At 49.8% G+C, this 27,744-nt stretch overlaps 1 protein-coding gene across 1 annotated transcript in view; it reads right to left on the bottom strand.

The window, feature by feature from the left end:
• LOC138303648 (uncharacterized) overlaps positions 1-27,744 on the bottom strand; it is a 670,623-nt gene that overhangs the window by 477,939 nt on the left and 164,940 nt on the right. The window lies entirely within an intron of this gene.

The following is a 27,744-nucleotide window of genomic DNA, read 5'->3' as shown; positions in this document are numbered from 1 at the left end:
GCGTCTTTGAAAGGGAGTAAGTGCTGTGAGCCGAGAGCAATTAAGTCACAGGATCTATAAGAGTTGCCAGGAGATGTGGGTGCTGTAGTCAGGATCGACAACTTTTTAAAGATGCGTGGAATTCGCTTTTGTTTGAGCTGGGTATTTAAGGTGGGAGAGCTAGGAGTAGGTAGAACTGAGGAGAGAGGAGCCCGGGCGGGGCAAAGTATCTCCTCACATTCGACAAGCCAATTATCTATCCTGCCCATGACAGAGCTGCCTTCAGCAGTTTTTGGAGGTTTTTTGTGGGGTTATTTTGGTTTTAGCAGGAACGCTACCTCCCTCCATGGCCTTCCTTTGCCTATGCTTTATAAAAAGATTGACACTTACTTAAAAGAAGTACAGACAACCCCCACCTCCAGCAAGCACATATACCAAATATACCTTTTTTTCCAGATTTGTTTATTCGCATTGTTAGGCATAACAGTATAAACTGCATTATATGTTACACTGAACAGTAACAACAGGATGGTAGTTTAGCAGTGCATAGTCACATAATCCGATCAGGAATAGAGCTTCTGGAAAACTGTGGTGGCCTAGACAGCAAGAGGAGAGGGTACAGGGGGGTGGAGGGAGGAGGTACCGTGGCCCCATGGGGGTGAGAGGAGCAGGACATCCCGCAGACAGATGCATCAACTCAACCAGGAGGGGGGGATCCCTCATCCCCTCGCAGGGGGGCACGAAGCCAGGCTGCAACGCCCCACTTCTCTTTATGTGGTCCACCAGCTCGAGCCTCTGCAGGCGTTTTAGGATCCCCACCCAAGTGGTCACCAAGTCCATAAGCACAGATAGTCTTAGGAGGTCCACAAGCAATTTCACCCAGGGGAGCAATCGCCATCATCAGCCTCACAGGGGCACTCGTCGGCCGAGTCACCCCGTCCCTCTCCAGCCCCTCTGTATAATCACTCAATCATACCATTCTAGGACTCCAAGGCTCGCTCTGCGTGCTCATCCACACGGACCCTGTGAAGCCGGTACCCCTCAGCAGCCGCCCATTCAAGAAGGTCAGTCAACCACCTCTCACATGTCGGCGAATTCCGATTAGCCCATTGAATAGCAATGCGTCTCTTAGCAAGTACCAAGCCCAGCTGTGCTAATCTGTATGCAATTTTGTGACCTTTTTTGCGGGTAGGTAGCAATCCCAGTAGGCAGTGTCACATTGTTAACTCCACTTTAACTGCTGTTGCTGCTTTTAACATTTACACTGTCTTACACCGAAAGGGTTGTAGGGACCTATACGTCCACATGACATGTCCGAAAGTGGCTGGAGATGTACCGCAGCACGCACAAACATCAGATCGTCTTGGGAAAATTCTATGACGGCGCTGCGGCATCAGGTACGCTCTGTGCAAATAGTAAAACTGCATCAATCTAGTATTGCTGGACCCTTCCTGCACCAGCGCACAGGCCCTATTTAATTCCCCATCGTAAGCGGCACTTCCAGGTCAGCATTCCACATCGCTCACGCTGCATTCACATCTATCTGCCTGTCTTTTTTAGGAGCTGCATATATTCGGGAAAGAAGACCTCGGTCAGTGCCGGGGTCCAACAGCGCTCCCACCAAATGGGATTCAGCGGGCTCCTCCAGGAACGAGGTCCAGATCTCCCAAGCTGTTAGTGATATGCTGGCATATGGCAGGGATTGCCCTTGGATGGTCCCGGCCTCCTCTAACGTTACAAAGCAGCCATTCTGGTATAAATCTCCTGTTACACCCGCCTGCTCACCATCTCGAAAGGTCCAGTGTGTCCCCAATGTGTGTAAAGGGGCGCAGCCACCAAACTGGCAGCAAGCACATGTAGGGCGCCCTCCGCAGTACCCAAGTAACTGCCTCTCCAATACCCGTGCCACCTGCGAGATCACAAAGGGGGTGGGCTCCGGGAGCCTAAAGCCGCACATGAGCAGGGTTGGAAGCTGAGATATGTGTACCGAGCCTTCAAGTAGCTTTTTCTCCCAGTTGGGGGCTTCATTGCACCATATTGATGCATACTGTAACAAGCCTGCCATGTGATATAGATGGAGATCTGGCAGTCCCAACCTGCTGTCGGCCAAATCCAGCTTCAGGACCTCAAGGTGGACTCTGCATCTCTTAGCCGCCCAAATCAGGGACAGCAACAGCTTATCCAGCTGACTAGATAATGCCAGTCACAGCTCGCAGAACAAGTTCTGCATGACGTACAGGCAGCGCAGGAGCAAGACCATTTTACTAAGTGCAACCCTGCCCATAGCTGACAGCGAGAGCGTAGCTCAAAATCGGACAGAGGCTCGAAGTCCCTCCATCACTCTAACCATATTCAGTTCATACTGCAGCTGAGTAGAATGCGTCACCCACATACCCAGATACTGAAATGCTCCAGTCTCCCATATCAGGCCCACATGCGGGAGTTCCGGCATCACAACCCTCGTACCAGCTAGGGGGGAGGGGAGATGAGCACCGCGGCTCCCCAGGCCGCTGCAGGCTGCCAGCATCAACCTCCCCCCCCACGGCTCTGATTTGTCCAATGCCGAGCTCCTCTAGGTCGGGGGGGCTGACGTCCACCGCCACAGTCGCAGACTCGGGCCCACCTCTTTGGCACCACTGACCCAGCGCGCTCCGTTTGCTGCAGCAGCCTTTTTGGGGTCAGGCATCCGTCTCTGCAACTGCATCACAGCGCAGCTCCAGAAACCTGCATCTAAACCCCCAATCTCACCCCTACACCCAGCCCTCGGCACAGGGTTCACTGGTTCTGTGGGTCCGCGTGGCCTCAGGCAGCAGGATTCTGCAGGACGCTGCACCCGTGGATGGGCACTCGTTTAGTACGACCGGTCGGCCATATTGTTGGCCACGCCCCCACATATACCAAATATACTTAAGAACAATAGTAATAGTAAAGCAGAGACAAAACTGAACCATATAGGTAACACTTGGGGTTAAACAGGAGGGGAGCAGCTTGGCAAACAGCAACTGGGAGTAAGTCACAGTGGAATAGTCAGTTAGTGATACAGTCTCAGTAAAGGAGGTTTGAGGAAGTAGTCTTGTTAGGCCTGCAGCAAATACAAGTGTGGAGGCAACGGCCAACAGTTTCTTAAAGGAGAAATGCTAGAGGGTGACCCACCCCAGCCTGCTCCAGGCTCCTCCGGGTGTGGACAAGCAGCACGTTTTAATAGCGCTTGTGACTGTAGGTCAGTGGTCTCCAAACTTTTTAATGCTGCGCCCCCCCAGTTGAAAAATAAAAATCATTGGGCCCCCCTCAGAATTTTTTCACAATTGTTTTATAAGAATCGCAATGTTTAGATATGTCTAAAACTATTTAAACATTGCAGTTAAGTACTGTTACCTTTTTAAAAATGCAATAAGCACCCTAAAAATAAAAATGCACAAGCTTCTGCTGAAAACAAAGCCATGTTATCTGCTTAATGGGTTTTTTTTTTCAGTGTCTGGCGCTCCCCCTGGGATCACTTGAGGCCCTCCTAGGGGGGCCCGCCCCCCAGTTTGAAGACCTCTGATGTAGGTGGCACAGCGAAGGGTCATGGTACATGTAGTCCGTAGTGGCAGGAGGCGTCGGTGGCTTCCCACAGTAGTGAGGCTCCCAAGCAGGGCTGCAATGCGCATGAGCAGTGCTAATGGTAATGAAGTTAATGCAAATAGTTAGCCCCAGGGCAGTGAGATTACAGCTCACTTTTTTAGCACCTGTGGCAGTAGCAGGAGTAGCTAGGGATCAGGGAATCTGTAGTACTTTTCCGGCAGGACGTTGTAGATGCAATCCCTTTCAGAGTGGGGTACACAACAAACTGCTAGATTTAAGTTTGAAGTGCTTGGTATTGTGAGATTGTTCATTACTTCAACTGTCATGTCTCTGTGGCTGCTGTCTTCCACCTCTGGCTCCTGTGAGTCCCCGCTCCTGCCTGGCCCGGGAGTCTCCCTCCTCCTCTGCTAAAGGACCGTCCATAAACTCAGCCCAGCGCCAATTATCCATTACTGTTTTTGTGGATTAAGTAGTTCATTTGGATTAGGTAATGGATTAAGTAGTTAATTTGCTGGAATAACTTTCCCACACAGAATAAAAAGATTCCTGAATACGTCTGAAGGTCCTATGCTCTTTAAAAACAAACTAAAACCACTGAAGAGTTGTTGTAAAATGCAGACTCAATTAGATCTTTGATTTCGGCTCTACTGCTTCTCAAGATTTGGCAGTCCATTTTCATAATAACACTGATCATTTGGCTAAAACAACCTTGAAACGCATGCTGGCATTTAGCGCAGTTCCGCAGAATGGTGAAGCTATCCATCAGTATGTTTATCTGGCTTCAATTCAAATCTTTGTCCCAAAATGAGAAAAGAATAAAAACATACATGGAATAAACAAATCTACAAAAACGTAAAACACGGAGGTCGTAAATATTATTAGATCCTAGCCTCTGTTATTCATGTGCGCACTGAAAGTGTGAGGGAGTAGAGGAAGTGGCAGGGTGATAAAGCCTTGAATGATCAACAGTGGGACACATTTCTAGTGTACCACCACACTGTTTTGAGTGAAGTACTGCGTAGACAAAAACAATATTTTACTTGCTACAGTATTTACACCGAAGACAAACACAAGGTCAGGATATCCTGATTTGTGGTATCATGAAGGAAAAGGGACCCCATTTGCCGTTCAGGAACTGGCTCAATAACAACATTGTTGGTGGTAGGAGGTATGCAAAGTAGGAACAAGGGACATGAAAGCAGAACAGAGGAGGGAAAAAGAAGCTAAAGGAATAGTCGTCTGGTCTGCTCAAACAAAAAAAGACAGTTTTTGATCCAAATGAGGAATGTCTTCAAGGCACAATTAGCTTTAAGAGTCTCACTGGTGCTACATATGTTAAATAGCATGTGAAGGAAAACAACGATGAACATAAAATGGCGTTCTTGGTAGTGCTGACGTCCTTAAAATGAATCTTCTGTTTCATAGGAAACCATTATGTGCTTTAAGGAAGAGATCGATGTAATTCAAGTGGCAATGGTCCCTGATAATTCTAGAAGGGAATTTATGTAGAAGAATCGATGTATGAACTTCTTTGGGCATGGTGAAATACAGAAAGCTGTAGTAGTGAGTCAAAGCAGTGGGGAGGATCTGGGCTTCAAAGAGATGAACATGACATTTTTCTTATTTTGGTTGCAAAAAGAATGCTATCGATTCGAAATAATTCCATGGAGACTCGATGAAAGGGGGTTAGTCACAACACAACAGTATCCTATTGATCCAGGAACATACCAAAATGATATCAATTATACACCAGTTTACCGCTAAAGCTACGTTTCAAATAAATTATGTACTTAACATATTTGTTTCTACTGGTGGAAATACATTCTCAGAGGTACAGCGAGTGGTTCTCGTGAGTGGCTGGAATTAACATAGATTATGTATAATAATTACATTTTACGGCACACTAGCAAGCAAACAACCATTCTTAAGCACTTCTTAAGTCTCTGAAATTGTTAATTTTGTATAGAAGAATTGTTTTGTCCTTTCTCAACTCCTTAACACTCCCCGATGTCTTTCGCAATGCTGTAATATTTCTCAACTACTCTGAATGTGCTATTATTTCATTATGCTGTAAGGAAGTTGCGAGGGACGAGATTCCGCAATCAATAAACAATGGAATGCTGTGTTGGAAAAAGCAGAATTCGTACAGTAAGCATTCAAATTCTTTTTCAAAAGAGGTTTAGCCTAAGGACAGAAAACAGGAAAAAACAATGCTCTGCAACTTGAATCGTTCCGTTCATTTGGGTATCGATATTCTTAATACTGCGCTAAACAAGTAGCCATTTTACACGATGCAAAGAGACCAGCTAGAATAAAGGTTACTCATTCTAACTGGAAAACATCAGAGGTGGTAAATGTCTCTGTAGTGATTAGTAAAGCGTGGAAGGCTAAAGATAAGGAAAAGCGGTGTCACTACACACTTCTAAAAATGTGGAGTTCACATTACATTCAGACTTCGATCTAAGGAGGGTAACTCCACCCCATCATTTCATTTCCGTACAATAAAAGCAAAGAGTTATACACGCCACTTCCCATAAACTAACGTGTAACCTATGTTAAGTATTTCCAAAACTGAAAGGTCTAAAGAGGTGACGGTATGTTAATTGAGCAACATGGCTCCCTCAGTTCTGATCTGCTTTGCTCCAATGAATAACCTTGTAATTATTCCTCCAAAGGAGTCAACCTATAACTGATCAGGTATCTATAGCATTTGCCAGCCCAAGAAGTTCAGGATTCAGGGACTGGCCAGCAAATTACGTCATAGGTTCTGGATTTGAATATGGATATAAAAATGAATCTGCTGTGGAATCCGTTAGCCTTCTTAGTGAACAAAGAGGGGAAGGTAAAGCACTGGAGGCACAGGCTAGAACACATTGTAACTAAGGGTACTGGCGCGATTATTCATCCAGTTGTGATGGAAGCAAATTGAGAGGCAGGAGCTGTCCGTCAGCCTCAAAAAAGGATAAAGATATGTGCATCCGACAGACAAGCTAGAATGTGAGTCTGTGTGACGATTAAGAAATAGGCAAGGAGCCCAGAAGTAGTCTTTGCACATGAAGCTTGTTTCCAGCTATAAGGAAGAACAGCATGGCGGACAGCCAATGAAGAAAGACTACTGCTCAATAATTACCATGCTAAAGACAACGCTGAGGTAACAGGTACTAGAAGTTGTAGACATGCCATACAGTTTCCTGATACATTCCTGAAGCCCACAGGCAGGAGTTAAAGAGACAAAACGCTACTCTGGAATCCAGAATCTAGGTATGGTCTGGCCAGAGTGGTGGGGTGAAATAATAAGATTTCAAAACTGAAGGGAGCTGTATGACTAGAGTGGGCAGCATTGGCATGGAACTGGCTTAACACTGAAAGAATAAATACAGGACTAATACTCAACATGTCTCACTGTATCTGGGCCTTCTGGAGACATCAGCTGTGTTTGTGACTTCTTACGATTCTCCTGACCCATGACATTACTTAAACTAATTATTAATACATTAATCTTAAAACAATCACCCTCTTAAATCTTACAGGGACACTGGGGGACGCCAGGCATCCATTTTGACATGGCAATTAAAGAGAAATATCCAGGTGAGGATGAGTTTGGGCCTGATTTAGAGTATGGTGGAAGGTTTACTCCGTAGCAAATGTGACAGAGAACCTATTTGCTAAACTCCAAATCAGGACCTTTGTGTTTTTTTTTCAAGACAATCCAAATCCTACCCTCAAGAGCACCGTAGTATAATCTAGATTTAAAGTAAATGAAAAAAGAAAACAGCAGAATGGGAACCAATGGAAGAAACGCAGATGTCCTCATGGTGGAATGAAATATCGATTGTTGTCAAGAACGATTTTATGGGATCACACAGTTAGTATAAAGTTGTTACCTATGGTCTGGATACTTTTCACTGATATCCTGCTGTTCAGGCCCACTGCAAACCTAATAGCACTTTTTGCAGAAAATAACTGACAAGATACGGCAGGGATTGGCTGCTCAACAACCTATAGCTGCAAACTTCATTTTCGCAACAAAGGAAGCAAATCTGCTTTGCATACCCAAGACACTTACAGCTAGAATTTGTATTGCACTGACACCTATAGAGGGTGTCTCAGTACTACTGAACTCTCTGATTGTAACAGATTCTGTATTGGTTCCTGCTCCAGTCTGATTGCTCAGAAATGTCCTCCTTATCTTATTTTCCAGAAAGGAGGCCCTAGTACCAACTATATTAATATAAATTAGCTTTCCCTATACTGAATAAAGATACCATGTTTCCATATATTTGTGCCACTTTTAACAAACCTTTCAGAGAAGGCTATAGCTTGGCTGCTTCAAAGCATCTTGGATTCCCATAATTTTCAGGTTCAACTTAAAGCTGGATTCAGACCTCATTTAGGGAACCAAAATGACCCTGCTCAGCATGGAATGGCACCATTAACATCACTGCTGAGGAAGAAGCTAGCCTAGTGGTTTTGTTGGATATATTTGTCACCTTTGATTCAGTAGTTCATGAGATTCTAGTATGCTGAGCTTTCTCTGTGGAAAGGCTTCAGACGTGGCAGTGCGTGGTTCAGATCTTTCTTAGACCACAAATATCACTGGGTGAAGATGGGCACCTTCACTTGACAGATGATCTCTGTCAAGATGTGACAAGCCGTGTTGCTCAACCCTGTTGCCTGCCCTCTTTTACAAATACCTAACTATGATCACCTAACTATGATCCTTGCTCTCAGAGAAATCTGCGCTATTGTATCTGGACAATAATACATTCTCTGAGCACATGTCCACCTGGGGAATTGGGTTATTGATGAAACACTGTTTAACGTACAATTCTGGATGATGGCTAACTCCTCACCTTAATAGTTCAAAGACAGAGGTTTTTATCTTTTCATCTTTTTAGGTATGCTCATACCAGTCCTAATCTGCCTGGAAACTCATATACCTTTTGGCTTCTGCTAAAAGGGGATGTCAACGTGAAAAACTTGGGATTAAACTCTAGAGTTACTGTGATTCATATTACTGTGATTCATATTATAGGTGAGTTAGCCAGCAGCTGTTTTTTGTTATAAAACAAACTGAAAGATCTAATTTCATTGCGAAACACTGTACTTAAGTTGTAGGGGCCATGATTCACTCCCAACTCGACTACTACAACACCCTCTACTGTGACTTCCCTAAAACACAGATTCAAAACCTTCAAAGGGTTCACAATAAGGCCAATATAATGTAACTGGAACTGTTCCAACTGCATGAAGATTTTTCCACTGGCTAACCTTGGCAGAAGGCATTATTAAAAGAAAAATAGGCTGTCTGAGCTATAGCTGCTTATAAAATCTGTCAATGGGCTACCTAACTCCAAATATACCCCATGCAAACAATTGTGCACTCCGCATAAAAAGTACCTCAATTCAATCTCAGTTCTCAGGAAGGCCCCTCTTTTTTGGCACAGCCACTAATCATTTGAAACTCACTCTGCTGGAATTTAGGTTGGCTACCCACCTCCATGGCTGTGTTTAAGTAGAAGTTAAATATTGCTCTTTTGGCTGCATTTAGACCTGCAACTGGAAATGCTAAGGGATAGTGAGTGCTTTATGAATACAGTCAGTCAGAGTGGTCTCTCGCTTACCTTTACCATCCTGTCACTACTTTGTGTCCTGCCCTTCCCTGTCTACCTGTCATCACTTCTTCTCACCAAATATTCCTCTCATTTTTGTGACTCATGCCCATTTTTCCTGCTTTGGCTTCTCTCATTCTCACCCCAGCTGAAATTTGTTCATGGTCTTCTATGTAATCACTCACCACGCTCTAATCCTACTTCTCTTATGTTAAAAAACTAAGCAGGGGGGCGTAGTCTGGCCGCCGATGAGTAGGGCCACCTGAGTGCAGTGCTCTGTGCGCCGGACTGGCCGAGAGAAACGGAGGGGTTCCAAGAAGCCAGAGGGGCTACCCCTGCTTCACACTATCTCCCTGCACAAGCGGCAGAGCCGGGAAGATACCGGTCTCCGATGCCTGGCAACATAAGGAACGCTGAGACGCCGCGGCACATAGCAGCGCACGCAGCCACGGCCTATATTTTCATCTGAGGACCGGAGGCCCCAGAGGTGGAGCTGGCGGCCGGGGGAGATTGTCCCCGGTCGCGTGAGAGGAACTGGGACCCGCTCGCGTTGCTGGCTTCTTTGCGGCTCAGGCGGTGAGAGCGGCGCAAGGCAGCCTCTCTCCACTGGAGGGGCCCGCGGGAAGCAAGAGCAACGCTCTAGTCTTCCCGCGGGTCAATTCGGGAAAGGAAGTGACGGCGAGGGACAGGGATTGGGAAAGGTAAGTGGGGGCGGGTCTAGGGGGAGGAAATAAAAGGGGTTGGGGGTGGAGGGACCGGCCTCTTTTCCGCGCTTACATCGCGCGTTTTAATTTGGCCTCCCACCCACCCGGCAATTGGAAGAGCGATTGGAGGGACGGAAGTTAGAGTCGAATAGCAAGGAGGGGAGGGAAATTGTCAGTTAGGGCAGGTTGCAGGGGTGAGCGAGCAGTAGATGGGGGAGGGTGGTGAGTCAGATGCGGGCTTGGCCACCCTTCTAGGGAATAAACAAGCAGGTGAAGGCTCTGAGTGGGGGTACGCACGAACCAAATGGGGCATGAAAGGAAAAGGGGAGTGCGTAGGGGAATGGAAACGAGATAAGGGTTTGAAGAAGAAGGATGAGCGAGGAGATGTTAATAGGAGGGCGTTATTAAAGTTACGGTTACCTTTGAAAGTTAATGGTTATGTTATTTATGCAATCCTGTCCTAATAAATGACCTTTTACACTAAAACAGCTGTCACTGAATTATTTCCCGATGCACTGCAGGAGTGCCGCTGAGGAGACGAGAACTCCTTTGGCATGTCGGAACACGGCCTACAGCTCCCCGAGGGTTCCCAAAGAGGGAAGGACGGTCGGGAAGACTTGCACCCGGCCACGTGGGTTGCTTTGAGGCCCGCTCAGGCTCCTGGACGCTCAGCACCCTGACTACGGCACCCCCCCGGTCCCTGGACACAGGAGAGGTCGGAGAGGTGAGAGAGGGGGATTGGCACACAACTGCAGTTTGCGTCCTGCGCCGGGGAGGACACTGCACCCGGTAAGAATAAAGAGGGCACTACCGAGGCTGACAGCACTGCACACCCCTAGCTGCCCGTGAGGAGACCCAGGGAGAGGAAGTTTTCTCCCCCACTGGGCGTGCTCGCCCCTTCACCACCACGGGGGGAACGCTGAACGCGACCTTACTCTAACTGCGAGCCCCCCATGGACCCAGGGGGCATGATAGGTGGGAGCCTAATGCTATAGGACGACGGACGACATTGGTGAGGTGGTGTTGGGGGTGTGATTCTGCAGCCTGGATGCTTTCAAGTAGCAACCCGGATTCCAATCAGGCATGACTTGGGGGTCACTATAGCCAGCCCATTTCCACAAAAGGGCTGCCCCAGCACGCTTCACCCCCCGCCCACGGGCAGGACTGGAGAGTCACGCTGGGTCAAAACTTGGCATATACGGGCCCAGAAGGTCAGTGCAGTGAGGCTCCTACCAGCCAGTCATACTGAAGTCAGTAATGAGAGTCCAGTCTTCCGCTTCTACACTTCTAAAAGCTCTAGAGGTCCCACGCTTCCTCCGCCATTGGTGATATCCTCCTTTAGGGCTGGCTCTACTTTGTTGAACGCGCATCAGTGGGCATAGCGCTGGAGGCCCTGCCTGTCACTAGGAAGACACCTTTGCTCACACAATTGTGACATAGCCTCATTGCCAAGAGCACCCTCTCCGACTCGCCCAGGGACCCATATCCATAGAGGCAATGCCAAGCGGGAAATCTTCAGGCAAACACTCCTGTCAACTACTATCCTCCGAGGCCACTGCACAACCGAAATCCATGGCTGCACAGTCGGCCCCTTCCGGTCCGGTGACCTACCCAGTCGATGCCACGGACCGCATACTGCAGGAGATTACTGTGGTAGGGCGGCGTTTGGAGGCAATGGACCTAAAGATTTCGGACCTCTCTGCGGCCTCCAACTCCATTCGGACGGATATAGCCTGCTTCCGTGAGACGTAACGGACCTAGATCAGCGCCTCAAGACTGTTGAAGATCACATCACAACGTTGCCGGAACAAGACGCAGAGTTGCAGTCCCTGCGAGCAAAGATCACAGACTTAGAGGACAGGAGCCGGAGGGACAATGTCTGTTTCTTTGGCATACTGGAACACAAGGAAGGCTCTGACATCAAAGCCTTTATTAACAGCTTTCTTCCCGAGCTCACTGGCCTGGACTTCTCACCGCCACTGGAGTTCCAAAGAGCCCATAGGATTACCCCTCTACATAAGGCAACTTCCCATCATCGCATGTTTCCTTCGCCATGATCTGGCTCGCCAGATTATCTGAACGGCCCGGTCTCAAGGTCCGTGCTCCCTGGAAGGACATGAGGTCAGAGTGGCAGCGGACTTCTCTAGGATAATGAATGAGAAAGGAAAAGCATTCTTGGCCCTTAGACCGCAAATCAGGAAACTGGAATTTGGTCTTTTCGAGCCGGCCCGTATGTGGATAACATACAATGGCAAATCAAGAGACTTCACTGAACCTACGGACCTTGGTTCCTTCCTGGACGCCCTCGCCCAACACCCCATGGACTACACGCCAGCACTCTCCAGACCTGACACCTTTGCTATGGATGACCCCCCATCCGCCCCTTCTTCCTTCTTCCAACATCACCCCGCTTCGCAGAAGAGGGGTAGAACTTATGACCAGTTGCTCAAATCGCAGGAAGGCCCGAACATGCTCTCCAAGCAGTGATTGCTCACACGCAGGACCAGGGCAGAGACAAATCTCGATCCCCTCTGAAGCCTCCACTCGCGGAACACCCATAATGCATGGTACCTTGAGAACCTTTTGTACCGTGACCTGCAGCGGGTACCTCCACACCGGACAGCTAAGTGTCATACTCACCTGCCTCTACTGCTTTCCTCCTTTGGTGGGATGGGGGTGGGAGGGGTCAGTGTTATAACCCTTGTTCTAGTGCTGCTGTTGGTGTTATCTACAACCACGCATGGGCCTGTTCCCTCTCCAGCCTCACAGGGTGCACTCCACCTTCCCCGGCAGTCTCGCCTTGGACGGGGTCTCCGGGTAGAGGTGTGATCAATCAATCAGTTTGACCTGTGCCTCTCTCCTGTGTTCCCGGTTACAGCTTACCCTGGTTCCCTTGTTCCCCATCCACTTTACCTGTACTATGCAACATACCTTGCCCTCACCTTCTGATCTGCCCCGGGGTGAGCAACGTGGACTCGGACTCGCCAATAAGCGCCTTTAATATCTCCCTCTCGTGTGCTCCTTCTCTCCGCTTATTCTATTGGTCCACGACCACTGATGACCACTGTGGGCCGCTACGGGGCCTGATCTCAGGAAAACCTCGACTTACCTACTGCCTGACTCAAATCTCTGTGCGATTTGCCACTGTCCCTCGCCTCTATCCATCATCCCTTGTTGCCCTGGGAAGCTACACGGGCGGTGTGCACTGTGGGCTTCCTGCCCCTCACCCCTTTGGGCCCCCCACCTCCCTGTTCTAATCTAATCCGTTTTCCCCTGGTCCACCCTACTCACCCGGCGCGTCTCCCCCGCTGTGTTGCCTTCACAATTCTCAGTCCGCAGTTCTGGGGCCTTCGACCCACCTCCTTAGTACTCTTCGCAGGGCTGGCTACTTCCGTTCCCGCAGTGGTCCCCGAGGCCTATCGCTGAAGACGCCAGACCTGATACGGTAGTTGCCCCTTTCCCTTTAACCCGAAATGTACTGAATAACACCCACCTATCTAGGTTATGAGGCATGTTCTGAGTCCCCTTCCTACCCTCTCTCGACTAGATCCCCTGTCACATCCTGCGCCTCAGCACGCTTCACTCCTTCCACACTTAAACATACCGCCTAGTGCTGCTTGTCCCTGGATATTTGCTGGTAGCCCCCTGGGCTTCACGCACCTTTACTCACCCTCCCCCCCGCGCTCACCCGGTGCACGGACCATACAGTTTCCGACCCGCTGTTCAACAGGGCTCTCAGTAGTGAGAAACTGCCTCGCTTACTACAGACCCAGGTCTGTGTTTCTTACCCTTTTTCTTGCATCCCAAGCTTCTTATTCCTCCTTCCCTGCCTTCCCTTTCCAGTTATCCCTCCGCTTTCGGTACACAATCTTTCACCCTTTGTGTTTGCACGCTTGCACTCCTTCCCCACCTCCCACGTATACGTTCTGTCTTTTTCTACACTCCCCTTTCTTCTCCCCTCTTCTTCTGTCACTCTGATCCTCTCCTGTTCTTCGACCGAGGGTTCCCCCATAGTTCCACCCCCCCCTTATCACCTACCCTCTTTCAGCACACACGCGCTCTGAGCTTTGCTCCTCCAGCAATAACCCCTCATTTGGTGTACTACCACACCAGAGGTCCTCTGCTCCCTGAATCAACTCCATCCAATAATGGGAGCGATGGCCCCGCTCACAATCCTCCCTTGAAACATCCATGGCATGACGCATTACATCAAACGGTAAAAAGTAATATCTTACATACGATCCAAAAGAACAGATATTGCCCTCTTACAGGAAACACATCTCTCCCCATCGGAATCAGAGAAACTCTGCAGGGACTGGGTGGGCAAAGCGCTCTTCAGCGGGGCGCCGTCAGTACATGGCGAGGAGCAGGGCTCGGGGCAGAGGTGTAGGCTTGCAATACTCATCCGCCGTTCCTTGCAGTCTAGGATTCTCAAGACGTGGTGTGATCCAGAGGGACGCTATATCCTCGCCAAACTTGTACTGGGATCCTCCACAGTTTGTGTTGGCTCTATTTACGCTCCCAAGAGTCCCAAACGCTGTTTTTTCCTTTCTCTTAATCGACTGCTGACGGAGATCGGAGCCTCTCAGTATATACTAGGGGGGACTGGAATCTAGCACCAGATGCCATTCTGGATAGATCAGGTGGTCTTGATGTGGGCAATAATGCTGACCGGGCACTCCTAGGAGATCTCCTGTCCGATCACGGCCTGCTGGACCACTGGCATCTTTCCCACCTGTCCGACCATGAATACACCTTTGTTTCCCTAGTCCATGGGACTCAATCAAGACTAGATTGCTTCCTCGTCACTCATCGGCTATTGCAGACGATTAGGGAGTCTATGATCCTACCAGCTGCCTTGCCTGATCACTCCCCGGTTTTATTGGCCCTGGAGTTGGGGCTGGCCTCCCCTGGTCGTAAGCCTTGGCGTCTCCAAACTTCCCGATACTGAACCCCGAAGGGGAAGGAGCAACTCAGATCTCATGTCGCCACCTGTCTCCAAGACAACAAGGGTTCAGACTCTTCTCCTCAGTTACTGTGGGGTGCGGCGAAGGCGACGATCAGAGGACAGCTTATGAGGGACGCCGCCATTGCCAACACCCAGAGACGTGACCAACAGAGAGCTCTGGAAAACTGTATAGCCCAGACTACCCGTGACTACACCCTAACCCCCTCTCCGTCGCCGACTGGAACAGGCAAAGCTCAAGACCCACTTTAGTTCACACGCGGAATATGCATTATAGCGACTGAGAGATCGTCACTACGAGCATGGAGAGAAGGCAGGCTGACTGCTGGCCGCCCAACTCCGTCAACGTGAGGCGGCATTGGCCATACCGGCCTTACACAGCGTCAATGGCTCGCTTATCATGCATCCCCAGGCAATCGCAGATGAGTTTGGTGGCTTCTACCAGACTCTCTACACTCCGGAAACGGTGGAGGACCAGGACAGGTTGTCCACCTCTCTTGAGAAGGCGAATTTACCCTGTCTCTCTGAGGAGGGCAGGGCCCTTCTGGAGGGAGACATCAGTAAGGAGAAGATTCAGCAGGCAATTGCCAACCTCCCATACCATAAAGCCCCTGGTGAGGATGGATACCCGACAGAATTTTATAAGTGGACGGGGGCGGACACAGTGGATGTCTTATATGAGGCCTTCCACGGGGCTGACCAGACAGGCTCTTTACATCCCCTATCCAACAAAGCCTCTATAATAGTATTACCCAAACCTGGTAAGGATCCTCTCCTTTGTGGCAGTTACCGTCCCATATCCCTCCTTAACTGAGATGGCAAAATCCTGGTGGGGATTCTAGCGGCTCGTCTCAAGGGGGTCATACATTTCCTGGTTCATCATTCACAGGTTGGCTTTGTACCCGGCAGTTCGTTGAGGAACTACCTCCGTACGCTACTCCATGCTCTCTGGGCGGCATGGGACTGGCGAGAGAGGCCCTCGCCTTGGACACCGAGAAGGCATTTGATCTTTGAAACACTAAAACGCTTTGGCCTCAGGACTAGTTTTATCAATAGGGTGCATTTGTTGTATGACTCCCCGACAGCACAGGGCAACTGCAGTGGGTTCCTTTCCGATACCTTTTTTGTATGTAGGGGGTCCCGCCAGGGCAGTCCCCTGTCACCGTTACTACAGGGAGTGCAGAATTATTAGGCAAATGAGTATTTTGACCACATCATCCTCTTTATGCATGTTGTCTTACTCCAAGCTGTATAGGCTCGAAAGCCTACTACCAATTAAGCATATTAGGTGATGTGCATCTCTGTAATGAGAAGGGGTGTGGTCTAATGACATCAACACCCTATATCAGGTGTGCATAATTATTAGGCAACTTCCTTTCCTTTGGCAAAATGGGTCAAAAGAAGGACTTGACAGGCTCCGAAAAGTCAAAAATAGTGAGATATCTTGCAGAGGGATGCAGCACTCTTAAAATTGCAAAGCTTCTGAAGCGTGATCATCGAACAATCAAGCGTTTTATTCAAAATAGTCAACAGGGTCGCAAGAAGCGTGTGGAAAAACCAAGACGCAAAATAACTGCCCATGAACTGAGAAAAGTCAAGCGTGCAGCTGCCACGATGCCACTTGCCACCAGTTTGGCCATATTTCAGAGCTGCAACATCACTGGAGTGCCCAAAAGCACAAGGTGTGCAATACTCAGAGACATGGCCAAGGTAAGAAAGGCTGAAAGACGACCACCACTGAACAAGACACACAAGCTGAAACGTCAAGACTGGGCCAATAAATATCTCAAGACTGATTTTTCTAAGGTTTTATGGACTGATGAAATGAGAGTGAGTCTTGATGGGCCAGATGGATGGGCCCGTGGCTGGATTGGTAAAGGGCAGAGAGCTCCAGTCCGACTCAGACGCCAGCAAGGTGGAGGTGGAGTACTGGTTTGGGCTGGTATCATCAAAGATGAGCTTGTGGGGCCTTTTCGGGTTGAGGATGGAGTCAAGCTCAACTCCCAGTCCTACTGCCAGTTCCTGGAAGAAACCTTCTTCAAGCAGTGGTACAGGAAGAAGTCTGCATCCTTCAAGAAAAACATGATTTTCAGCAGGACAATGCTCCATCACACGCGTCCAAGTACTCCACAGCGTGGCTGGCAAGAAAGGGTATAAAAGAAGGAAATCTAATGACATGGCCTCCTTGTTCACCTGATCTGAACCCCATTGAGAACCTGTGGTCCATCATCAAATGTGAGATTTACAAGGAGGGAAAACAGTACACCTCTCTGAACAGTGTCTGGGAGGCTGTGGTTGCTGCTGCACGCAATGTTGATGGTGAACAGATCAAAACACTGACAGAATCCATGGATGGCAGGCTTTTGAGTGTCCTTGCAAAGAAAGGTGGCTATATTGGTCACTGATTTGTTTTTGTTTTGTTTTTGAATGTCAGAAATGTATATTTGTGAATGTTGAGATGTTATATTGGTGTCACTGGTAATAATAAATAATTGAAATGGGTATATATATTTTTTTGTTAAGTTGCCTAATAATTATGCACAGTAATAGTCACCTGCACACACAGATATCCCCTTAACATAGCTAAAACTAAAAACAAACTAAAAACTACTTCCAAAAATATTCAGCTTTGATATTAATGAGTTTTTTGGGTTCATTGAGAACATGGTTGTTGTTCAATAATAAAATTAATCCTCAAAAATACAACTTGCCTAATAATTCTGCACTCCCTGTATTTCTACTGGCTGTCGAACCCTTAGCGGCAATGATCTGCAGCTCCAGTCTCCTCTCCGGAATATCTGCCCCGGGTGGCTGCTTCACCATTTATTTATATGCCGATGATATCCTGCTCACCCTCACCGACCTGCCTAACTCCTTGCCAGCTCTCCGTGCCATACTATCTGAATTTGAACTTCTCACAGGCTACCGGATCAGTTGGGATAAGAGCGAGGCATTTCCACTATGCTTAGTAACGATGAGCGTGTCCGTTCAGGGCTTCCCGGTGAAATTGAAACAGTGACGTCTTCAATACCTGGGTATCTACATCAAAAGAGGATTGGAAAAAATGGTGGCTGACAATCTGGACTCATTGCTAACCAGTATGAAACAAGATTTTGATAAATGGACACACCTGGACCTTTCAATGTGGGGCAGAGCACAGGCGGTACACGCATGGTGACCCTTCCGCGATTCCTGTATGTCCTGGGTATGCTACCTGTTAGACCTGACAGCCTTGGGGTAGTCACCCCTAACTTTTTGCCTGCCTCCCTCCACTTTTTGGACACTGTTTTTGCTGGTTTATAGACTCTGCGCACTTTACCACTGCTAACCAGTGCTAAAGTGCATATGCTCTCTCCCTTAAAACATGGTAACCTTGAATCATACCTGATTGGACTATTAATTTACTTATAAGTCCCTAGTAAGGTGCACTTTATGTGCATAGGGCTGGTAAATTAAATGCTACTAGTGGGCCTGCAGCACGGGTTGTGCCACCCACTTAAGTAGCCCCTTTTTCTTGTCTCAGGCCTGCCATTGCAAGGCCTGTGTGTGCAGTTTCACTGCCACCTCGACTTGGCATTTAAAAGTACTTGCCAAGCCTAGAACTCCCCTTTTTCTACATATAAGTCACCCTTAATGTGTGCCCTAGGTAACCCCTAAGGCAGGGTGCTGTGTAGGTAAAAGGCAGGACATGTACCTGTGTAGTTATATGTCCTGGTAGTGTAAAACTCCTAAATTTGTTTTCACACTACTGTGAGGCCTGCTCCCTTCATAGGCTAACATTAGGGCTGCCCTCATACACTGTTGAAGTGGCAGCTGCTGATCTGAAAGGAGCAGGAAGGTCATGTTTAGTATGGCCAGAATGGTAATACAAAGTCCTACTGACTGGTGAAGTAGGATTTAATATTATTATTCTAGAAATGCCACTTTTAGAAAGTGAGCATTTCTTTGCACTTAAATCCTTCTGTGCCTTACAATCCACGTCTGGCTGGGCTTGGTTGACAGCTCCTTGTGCATTCACTCAGACACACCCCAAACACAGGGTACTCAGCCTCACTTGCATACATCTGCATTTTGAATGGGTCTTCCTGGGCTGGGAGGGTGGAGGGCCTGCTCTCACACAAAGGACTGCCACACCCCCTACTGGGACCCTGGCAGACAGGATTGAACTGAAAGGGGACCTGGTGCACTTCTTAGCCACTCTTTGAAGTCTCCCCCACTTCAAAGGCACATTTGGGTATAAAACAGGGCCTCTGCCCTACCTCATCAGACACTTGCTGGAGAAGAAACCTGAACCAGAAACTACATCCTGCCAAGAAGAACTGCCTGGCTGCTCAAAGGACTCACCTGTCTGCTTTCTACAAAGGACTGCTGCCTTGCTGTTGCCCTGCTGCCTTGCTGAACTCTTGTCTGGCTGTGAAAGTGCTCTCCAAGGGCTTGGATAGAGCTTGCCTCCTGTTCCTTGAAGTCTCAGGACCAAAAAGACTTCCCTCTTTTACTTGGACGCTCCGTGCGCCGAAAATTTCGACGCACAGCTTGTCTCGCGGCGAGAAAAACGCCGCACTCCGAAGCTGATCGACGCGACGCTCTTGGGACGATCGAAGATCCGACGCACGGCCTCGCAAGGACAACGCCGCCCGACCTCTAGAGGAGAAATCGACGCGACGCCTGCCGTGAGATCGTAATTTCAACGCGCAGCTCCGCAGATCGAAGTCTAGAGGAGAAATCGACGCGACGCCTGCCGTGAGATCGTAATTTCGACGCGCAGCCCCGCAGACCGACGCGCAGCCGGAGAACAAGCAGGAAAATCCACGCACAGACCTGGGACATCTGGTAATCCCCGCGATCCACAGAAAGAGACTGTCCGAGCGGTGGAAAACGACGCCGACTTCCCCGCGTGGAAAATAACGACGCAAGTCCGTGTGTGCCGGGGAGAAATCGACGCACACACCCTTTTTCCATGCACCTCTTCTCTTGTGGCCCTTTGAGGAGATTTTTCCACTCCCAACCAGGTACTTGTGCTTAAAAGAGACTTTGTTTACATTCTAAAGACTTAAGACACTTTATATCACTGTCCTGTGATATTTCTACAATTTTCCATTGCAACTTTATTCTTTTTGACCTACAATTATCCTGATAAATATTATATATTTTTCTAAATACTGTGTGGTGTATTTTTGTGGTGCTATATGGTGGTATTGTATGATTTATTGCACAAATACTTTACACATTGCCTTCTAAGTTAAGCCTGACTGCTCGTGCCAAGCTACCAGAGGGTGGGCACAGGATAATCTTGGATAGTGTGTGACTTACCCTGACTAGAGTGAGGGCTTTTGCTTGGACAGAGGGTAACCTGACTGCCAACCAAAAACCCCATTTCTAACATTGGTGATCAGCGGTGAGGATAGGACTTGTATTTGTGCAGTGACATACAGTAGCTAAGTATTTCACTACCTACCCACAGTTAAAGGTCAACTTGGTTTTTATCTCTTTTTGAAAACCCGATTCTTTTCCTGACAATTTTCAAAAACTAAATCCTCACTCAACATGTCTCTGACTGGGTCTCAGACAGGGGACTTTGACCTAGTCCAGTTGGATGCATATACGGTCAAACAACTAAGAGGATTCTGCAGGGCATTGAGGGTACCCACCCAAGGGGCCTCCAGAAAGGAGGACTTTCAAGTGGCGCTGAGGGCCTGGGCAGAAGCCCATTTAGAGGATGATGAGGAAGAGGAGCCAGAACATGGTCCCTCAGAGGAATTTTCACTATCAGTAGATGGTGTTACCACTGCAATTGTGCACCCTTCCAGACCAGGGAGCAGTGTCTCCATGCAAAGCCTGACCGCAGAGGAAAGGAGAGAGGAAAGGGAGTTCCAATTGCAAATGGCAAAACTGAAAATTGAGGCTCAACAGGAGGAGAGGAGGGCAGAGAGAGAAGCCAAACAAGCTGAGGCTGAAAGGGCAGCCAAACAGATTGAAGCTGAAAGAACAGCCAAACAAGCGGAAGCTGAAAGAGCAGCCAAACAAGTGGAAGCTGAAAGAGCTTTGGCTGAAAAGAAACTATTGTTGGCTCATGAACTAAATCTCAAGGAGCTGGAGATCAAGGCAAGACAGTCTGAATCCAGCAATAATGGTGGCAGCATACAGACAGGACCTGCTGGAGAAAAGAAGGTTCGTATACCCAAAAATGTGGTGCCCAGTTTTGTGGTGGGAGATGACATAGATAAATGGTTAGCTGCTTATGAAGTTGCACTAAGGGCTCATGAGGTTCCTGAAGGGCAATGGGGGGTAGCTATGTGGGGTTATGTGCCGCCATTGGGGAGGGACACACTTCTCACATTGGATCCACCGGATCAAAACACATACCCACTTCAGAAAGCCACTTTACTTGCCAAGTTTGGGCTGACCCCTGAGGGATACCGTCAGAGGTTCAGGGACAGCACCAAACAGACCACACAAACATGGGTAGATTTCTTTGATTTCTCCAGTAAGGCACTGAATGGATGGGTGCGGGGCAACAAAGTAGCAGATTATAAAGGTTTATATGACTTGATTCTGAGAGAGCATATGCTTAATGTTACTTATACAGATTTGCGCCAGCACCTAGTGGATAGTAAGCTGACTGATCCCAGGAAGCTTGCTGAGGAGGCGGACCTCTGGGTTAGCACCAGAGTGTCCAAGAAGGTACCTGGGGGGGACTCCCACAAAGGTGGTCAGGGTTCCCAACAGAAGAAAGAGGGGGGAGATAAACTTGCAGATAAGGAACTCTCTAAAGGCCCCCAAAAGAATTCCCAGGGAGGGGGTGGCAACCCTTCCTTTTCTAAATTTGGGAAAAAGCCAGGGACATATGACAAGTCAGGGAAATCTAGCCCCAAATGCATGGAGTGTTACCAATATGGTCACTACAAAGGCGATCCACAGTGCCCCAAGAGGGCACCGTCCACTACCGGACAGGCACCTGGGTTGACTAGTGTAGCACTCGGGGGGGAGATGGACCCAACTAGCTTTGGGGAGCAGGTAGAGATTTCCCTAGTGTCCCTGGGAGAAGGAGAAATGGTGCCCAAGGCCCACATGCCCAGGAATACTTCCAAGTACCGGCAGTGGGTCACCATTGATGGGCAGAAGGTGGAGGCTCTGCGTGACACAGCAGCCAGTATGACTACTATCAAGAGTCAGCTGGTGTCAACAGAGCAGATAGTACCTAATACATTCCACCAGGTCAGAGTCGCTGACAATCGCGAGAGTCACCTACCGGTGGCTCTGGTTCCCTTTGAGTGGGGGGGGGGTCTCTGGTACTCTGAAAGTAGCTGTGAGTCCTGCCATGCCTGTAGATTGTCTGTTAGGCAATGACCTTGAGCACACTGCTTGGAAAGAAGTGGAGCTCAGGTCTCACCTGGAGATGTTAGGGTTACCTGAGTGGGTCTGCATGACCACACGGTCCATGGCTGACCGAGAGGGAAGTCAAGGGCATCTGGAGCCTGGAACGATGGCCCAGAGAGCTGCCAGGAGGAGGGACCAGGGGTGCGGGAAACCGGCCCCAGCTGTTCCCACAGTGGCTGACGGGGCTCCTGAGGAGGAGGCTCCCGAGCCAACTGGGGAAGACATTGCCGCCCTAGGTGACTTACCTGAGCTTGCTGGCTGGCAAGTTGAGGGTGGACCCACCAGGGAGGAATTCTGCAAGGCGCAGAAAGAGTGTCCCACTCTGGAAGGTTTGAGGAAACAAGCCTCAAACCAGGCAGCAGGCGACGCCTCTGGCGATCACCACCTATATTGGGAGAATGAACTCCTCTACAGTGAGCCTAAGGTTCCGGGCTTTGGGGCAGCACGTATGCTGGTGGTCCCCCAATGTTACCGAACCTTCCTACTGGGTCTGGCTCACGACATTCCCCTGGCAGGACATTTGGGGCAGGGCAAGACCTTTAACAGGCTTGTCACCCACTTTTATTGGCCCAAAATGAGGACACACTCAGACAAGTTCTGCAGATCCTGTCCTACCTGCCAGGCCAGTGGTAAAGCAGGAAAAAGGGTTAAAACCCCCCTGATTCCACTTCCTGTCGTTGGCACCCCCTTTGAAAGGGTGGGCATCGACATTGTTGGTCCCTTGGACCCCAAAACTGCCTTAGGCAACAGGTTCATCCTGGTTTTGGTGGACCATGCCACCCGTTACCCAGAGGCAATCCCTCTGAGGACAGTAACTGCACAGGTGGTGGCCAGAACCCTGATGGGGATATTTACCCGTGTGGGATTCCCCAAGGAAATAGTGTCTGACAGAGGCACTAACTTCATGTCTGCATACATGAAGTCTCTGTGGGATGCGTGTGGTGTAACTTACAAGTTCACCACACCCTATCACCCCCAGTCGAATGGTCTTGTGGAGAGATTCAACAAGACCCTGAAAGGCATGATTGGTGGCCTCCCTGAGGCCATGAGGCGTAAGTGGGACATCCTCTTACCATGCCTTCTCTTTGCTTACAGAGAGGTCCCCCAGAGAGGGGTAGGGTTCAGTCCCTTTGAACTTCTCTACGGGTACCCTGTCAGGGGACCCTTAAGCATTGTCCAGGAGGGATTGGAGAAAGCTCCAAAGACACCCCCTCAGGATGTGGTCAGCTATATGTTGGCCCTCCGCAACCAGATGACCCGCTTCTGGAAAGAAGCCCAAGATAACCTTGAGGCCAGTCAAGAGGTGATGAAACAATGGTATGACCAGAAGGCCACCCTGGTAGAGTTTCAACCTGGAGACAAAGGCCCTCATTCTGACCTTGGCGGTCGGCGGAGAGGCGGCGGTCGGACCGCGAACAGACCGGCGGTATTAAAAATGGCATTCTGACCGCGGCGGTCCCCGCCGCGACCGACCGCCACTTCCCCACTCCGACAGCCACGGCGGTCATGACCGACGGGCTGGAGTCTGCGCACTCCGGTCCGGCGGTCGACCCAAGACCGCCAACGCTATCATGACCCTGCTTACCGCCGCGGTTTCTTGCGTTCGGGAACCGCCATGCGAACCATGGCGGTAGGCACTATCGGGGCCAGGGAATTCCTTCCCTGGCACTGATAGGGGTCTCCCCCACCCCCCACTGCCCCCCCGAGTCCTCCCCCCACACCCTCCACCCCCCTGCCACCCCCCAGAGGTGGTACGAACCCCCTCCCCACCCCGACATGCACATACACGCACCCCGACATGCACACACCCCCAACATGCACATATACACACCCCCTACACACACACATACACAACGGGGACACATACCCGCACACATACATGCCGACATGCGCACCCGCCGAACTACACACATTGCCCATAGGCACAGCAGCAATCCCCGCCCGCATGCACGCACTCACACACCCCCTCTACACACTCACACGCACACCCCCATGCACGCACACATCACACAACACCCCCCCACCCCCTCCCCTCACGGACGATCAACTTACCTTGTGCGTTGGTCCTCCGGGAGGCGACGGGAGCCATAGGGACGTGACCGCCAACAGAAGACCGCCACACAGAAATGTGGGTCGTAATTCTGGGGGCGGTGTTCTGCTGGCGTGGCGGTGGAGGTTGACCAGTCTCCACTTTCCCGCCGACCGCCAGTGTGGCTGCTGGCGGTATTCCGGCGGAACGCTCGCAGCGGTCGGAATACGCGCAGCGGCATACCGCCGGGGTCGGCGGTCTTTACCGCGGCGGTAACTCGGCGGTCTTGCGAAAAGACCGCCAAGGTCAGAATGAGGGCCAAAGTGTGGGTAATGGAGCCAGTAGAGCCCAGAGCTCTCCAGGACCGCTGCTCTGGCCCATTTGAAATAAAGGAGCGGAAAGGGGAGGCCACTTACCTAGTGGACCTCAAAACCCCTAGGAATCCCCTAAGGGTGCTCCATGTGAACCGACTAAAAGCTAATTTTGAGAGGTCGGAGATCAACATGCTTCTGGTCACAGATGAAGGAACGGAAGAGGAGAGTGAACCTCTCCCCGACCTCCTCTCTGCCCAAGAAGGTGATGGGTCAGTAAGCAGGGTCATTCTGTCTGACTCCCTGACTCTAAATCAGAAAGGAGACTGCTATGAGCTGTTGGAGCAGTTCTCCCCCCTGTTCTCCCTTACTCCTGGACTGACCCACCTCTGTGTTCATGATATTGACACTGGTGACAGTCTCCCTGTGAAAAACAAAATTTACAGGTTGTCGGATAAGGTGAAGGCCAGCATCAAGGAGGAGGTCCCAAGATGTTGACTCTAGGGGTTATTGAGAAATCCAGTAGTCCCTGGGCCAGCCCAGTGGTATTGGTACCTAAGGCTACTGCCCCAGGTGCGAAGCCAGAACTCCGGTTCTGTGTGGACTACCGGGGTCTCAACTCCGTCACACGGACTGATCCTCACCCCATCCCCCGAGCTGATGAGCTCGTGGACAGGCTAGGCGCTGCCAAGTTCCTGAGTACGTTTGATCTTACTTCAGGGTACTGGCAGATCGCCCTAACTGAGGGGGCCAAGGAAAGATCCGCATTTTCAACCCCGGATGGCCATTACCAGTTCCGGGTGATGCCGTTTGGGTTGAAAAATGCCCCCGCTACCTTCCAACGGTTGGTTAACGGGGTCCTAGCTGGCAAGGATGCCTTCTGTGCAGCCTACCTGGATGACATAGCTGTCTACAGTTCCAGCTGGGAGGAACACCTGCTTCACCTCAAGGAGGTGCTTCAGGCCCTGCAACAGGCAGGCCTGACCATCAAGGCCAGTAAGTGCCAGATTGGGCAGGGTTCCGTGGTGTACTTGGGACACCTAGTGGGTGGTGGCAAGGTGCAGCCACTCCAGGCCAAGATTGAAACTATCAAGGCCTGGCAACCACCCCGAACGCAGACTGAGGTGAGAGCCTTTCTAGGCCTCACAGGATACTACCGCCGATTTATCAAGGGCTATGGTACCATTGTAACACCCTTGACAGAACTCACTTCCAAGAAACAACCTAGGTTGGTGAATTGGACAGAGGCTTGTCAGAAAGCCTTTGACGCCCTGAAGGAAGCCATGTGCACGGCCCCCGTACTCATGGCCCCTGACTACTCCCAGGAATTTATCGTGCAGACAGACGCTTCAGAGAATGGCATAGGGGCAGTCCTAGCACAGCTAAATGAGGAGGGCAGAGATCAACCGGTAGTCTTTATTAGCAGAAGGCTATTACCACGGGAACAGAGGTGAAGTGCTATTGAACGAGAAGCTTTTGCTGTGGTCTGGGCACTGAAGAAGCTAAGACCCTACCTGTTTGGGACTCACTTCCGGGTTCAGACAGACCACAGGCCCCTCAGATGGCTCATGCAGATGAGGGGTGAGAATCCAAAACTCTTGAGGTGGTCTATTTCCCTACAGGGGATGGACTTTACGGTGGAACATCGCCCAGGGGTTGACCACGCCAATGCTGATGGTCTCTCCAGGTACTTCCGCCTTAGCGATGAGAGCTCCCAGGAGGTCGGGTAGCTCTCCCCACTTTCAGCTGGGGGGGACACATGTTAGACCTGACAGCCTTGGGGTAGTCACCCCTAACTTTTTGCCTGCCTCCCTCCACTTTTTGGACACTGTTTTTGCTGGTTTATAGACTCTGCGCACTTTACCACTGCTAATCAGTGCTAAAGTGCATATGCTCTCTCCCTTAAAACATGGTAACCTTGAATCATACCTGATTGGACTATTAATTTACTTATAAGTCCCTAGTAAGGTGCACTTTATGTGCATAGGGCTGGTAAATTAAATGCTACTAGTGGGCCTGCAGCACGGGTTGTGCCACCCACTTAAGTAGCCCCTTTTTCTTGTCTCAGGCCTGCCATTGCAAGGCCTGTGTGTGCAGTTTCACTGCCACCTCGACTTGGCATTTAAAAGTACTTGCCAAGCCTAGAACTCCCCTTTTTCTACATATAAGTCACCCTTAATGTGTGCCCTAGGTAACCCCTAGGGCAGGGTGCTGTGTAGGTAAAAGGCAGGACATGTACCTGTGTAGTTATATGTCCTGGTAGTGTAAAACTCCTAAATTCGTTTTCACACTACTGTGAGGCCTGCTCCCTTCATAGGCTAACATTAGGGCTGCCCTCATACACTGTTGAAGTGGCAGCTGCTGATCTGAAAGGAGCAGGAAGGTCATATTTAGTATGGCCAGAATGGTAATACAAAGTCCTACTGACTGGTGAAGTCGGATTTAATATTATTATTCTAGAAATGCCACTTTTAGAAAGTGAGCATTTCTTTGCACTTAAATCCTTCTGTGCCTTACAATCCACGTCTGGCTGGGCTTGGTTGACAGCTCCTTGTGCATTCACTCAGACACACCCCAAACACAGGGTACTCAGCCTCACTTGCATACATCTGCATTTTGAATGGGTCTTCCTGGGCTGGGAGGGTGGAGGGCCTGCTCTCACACAAAGGACTGCCACACCCCCTACTGGGACCCTGGCAGACAGGATTGAACTGAAAGGGGACCTGGTGCACTTCTTAGCCACTCTTTGAAGTCTCCCCCACTTCAAAGGCACATTTGGGTATAAAACAGGGCCTCTGCCCTACCTCATCAGACACTTGCTGGAGAAGAAACCTGAACCAGAAACTACATCCTGCCAAGAAGAACTGCCTGGCTGCTCAAAGGACTCACCTGTCTGCTTTCTACAAAGGACTGCTGCCTTGCTGTTGCCCTGCTGCCTTGCTGAACTCTTGTCTGGCTGTGAAAGTGCTCTCCAAGGGCTTGGATAGAGCTTGCCTCCTGTTCCTTGAAGTCTCAGGACCAAAAAGACTTCCCTCTTTTACTTGGACGCTCCGTGCGCCGAAAATTTCGACGCACAGCTTGTCTCGCGGCGAGAAAAACGCCGCACTCCGACGCTGATCGACGCGACGCTCTTGGGACGATCGAAGATCCGACGCACGGCCTCGCAAGGACAACGCCGCCCGACCTCTAGAGGAGAAATCGA

The sequence above is a fragment of the Pleurodeles waltl genome, chromosome 1_2, assembly GCF_031143425.1.
Source record: "Pleurodeles waltl isolate 20211129_DDA chromosome 1_2, aPleWal1.hap1.20221129, whole genome shotgun sequence".
NCBI classification, from domain to species: domain Eukaryota; kingdom Metazoa; phylum Chordata; class Amphibia; order Caudata; family Salamandridae; genus Pleurodeles; species Pleurodeles waltl.
Note: the sequence above shows the minus strand (reverse complement) of the source record. Positions and strands in the feature narration are given on the sequence as shown.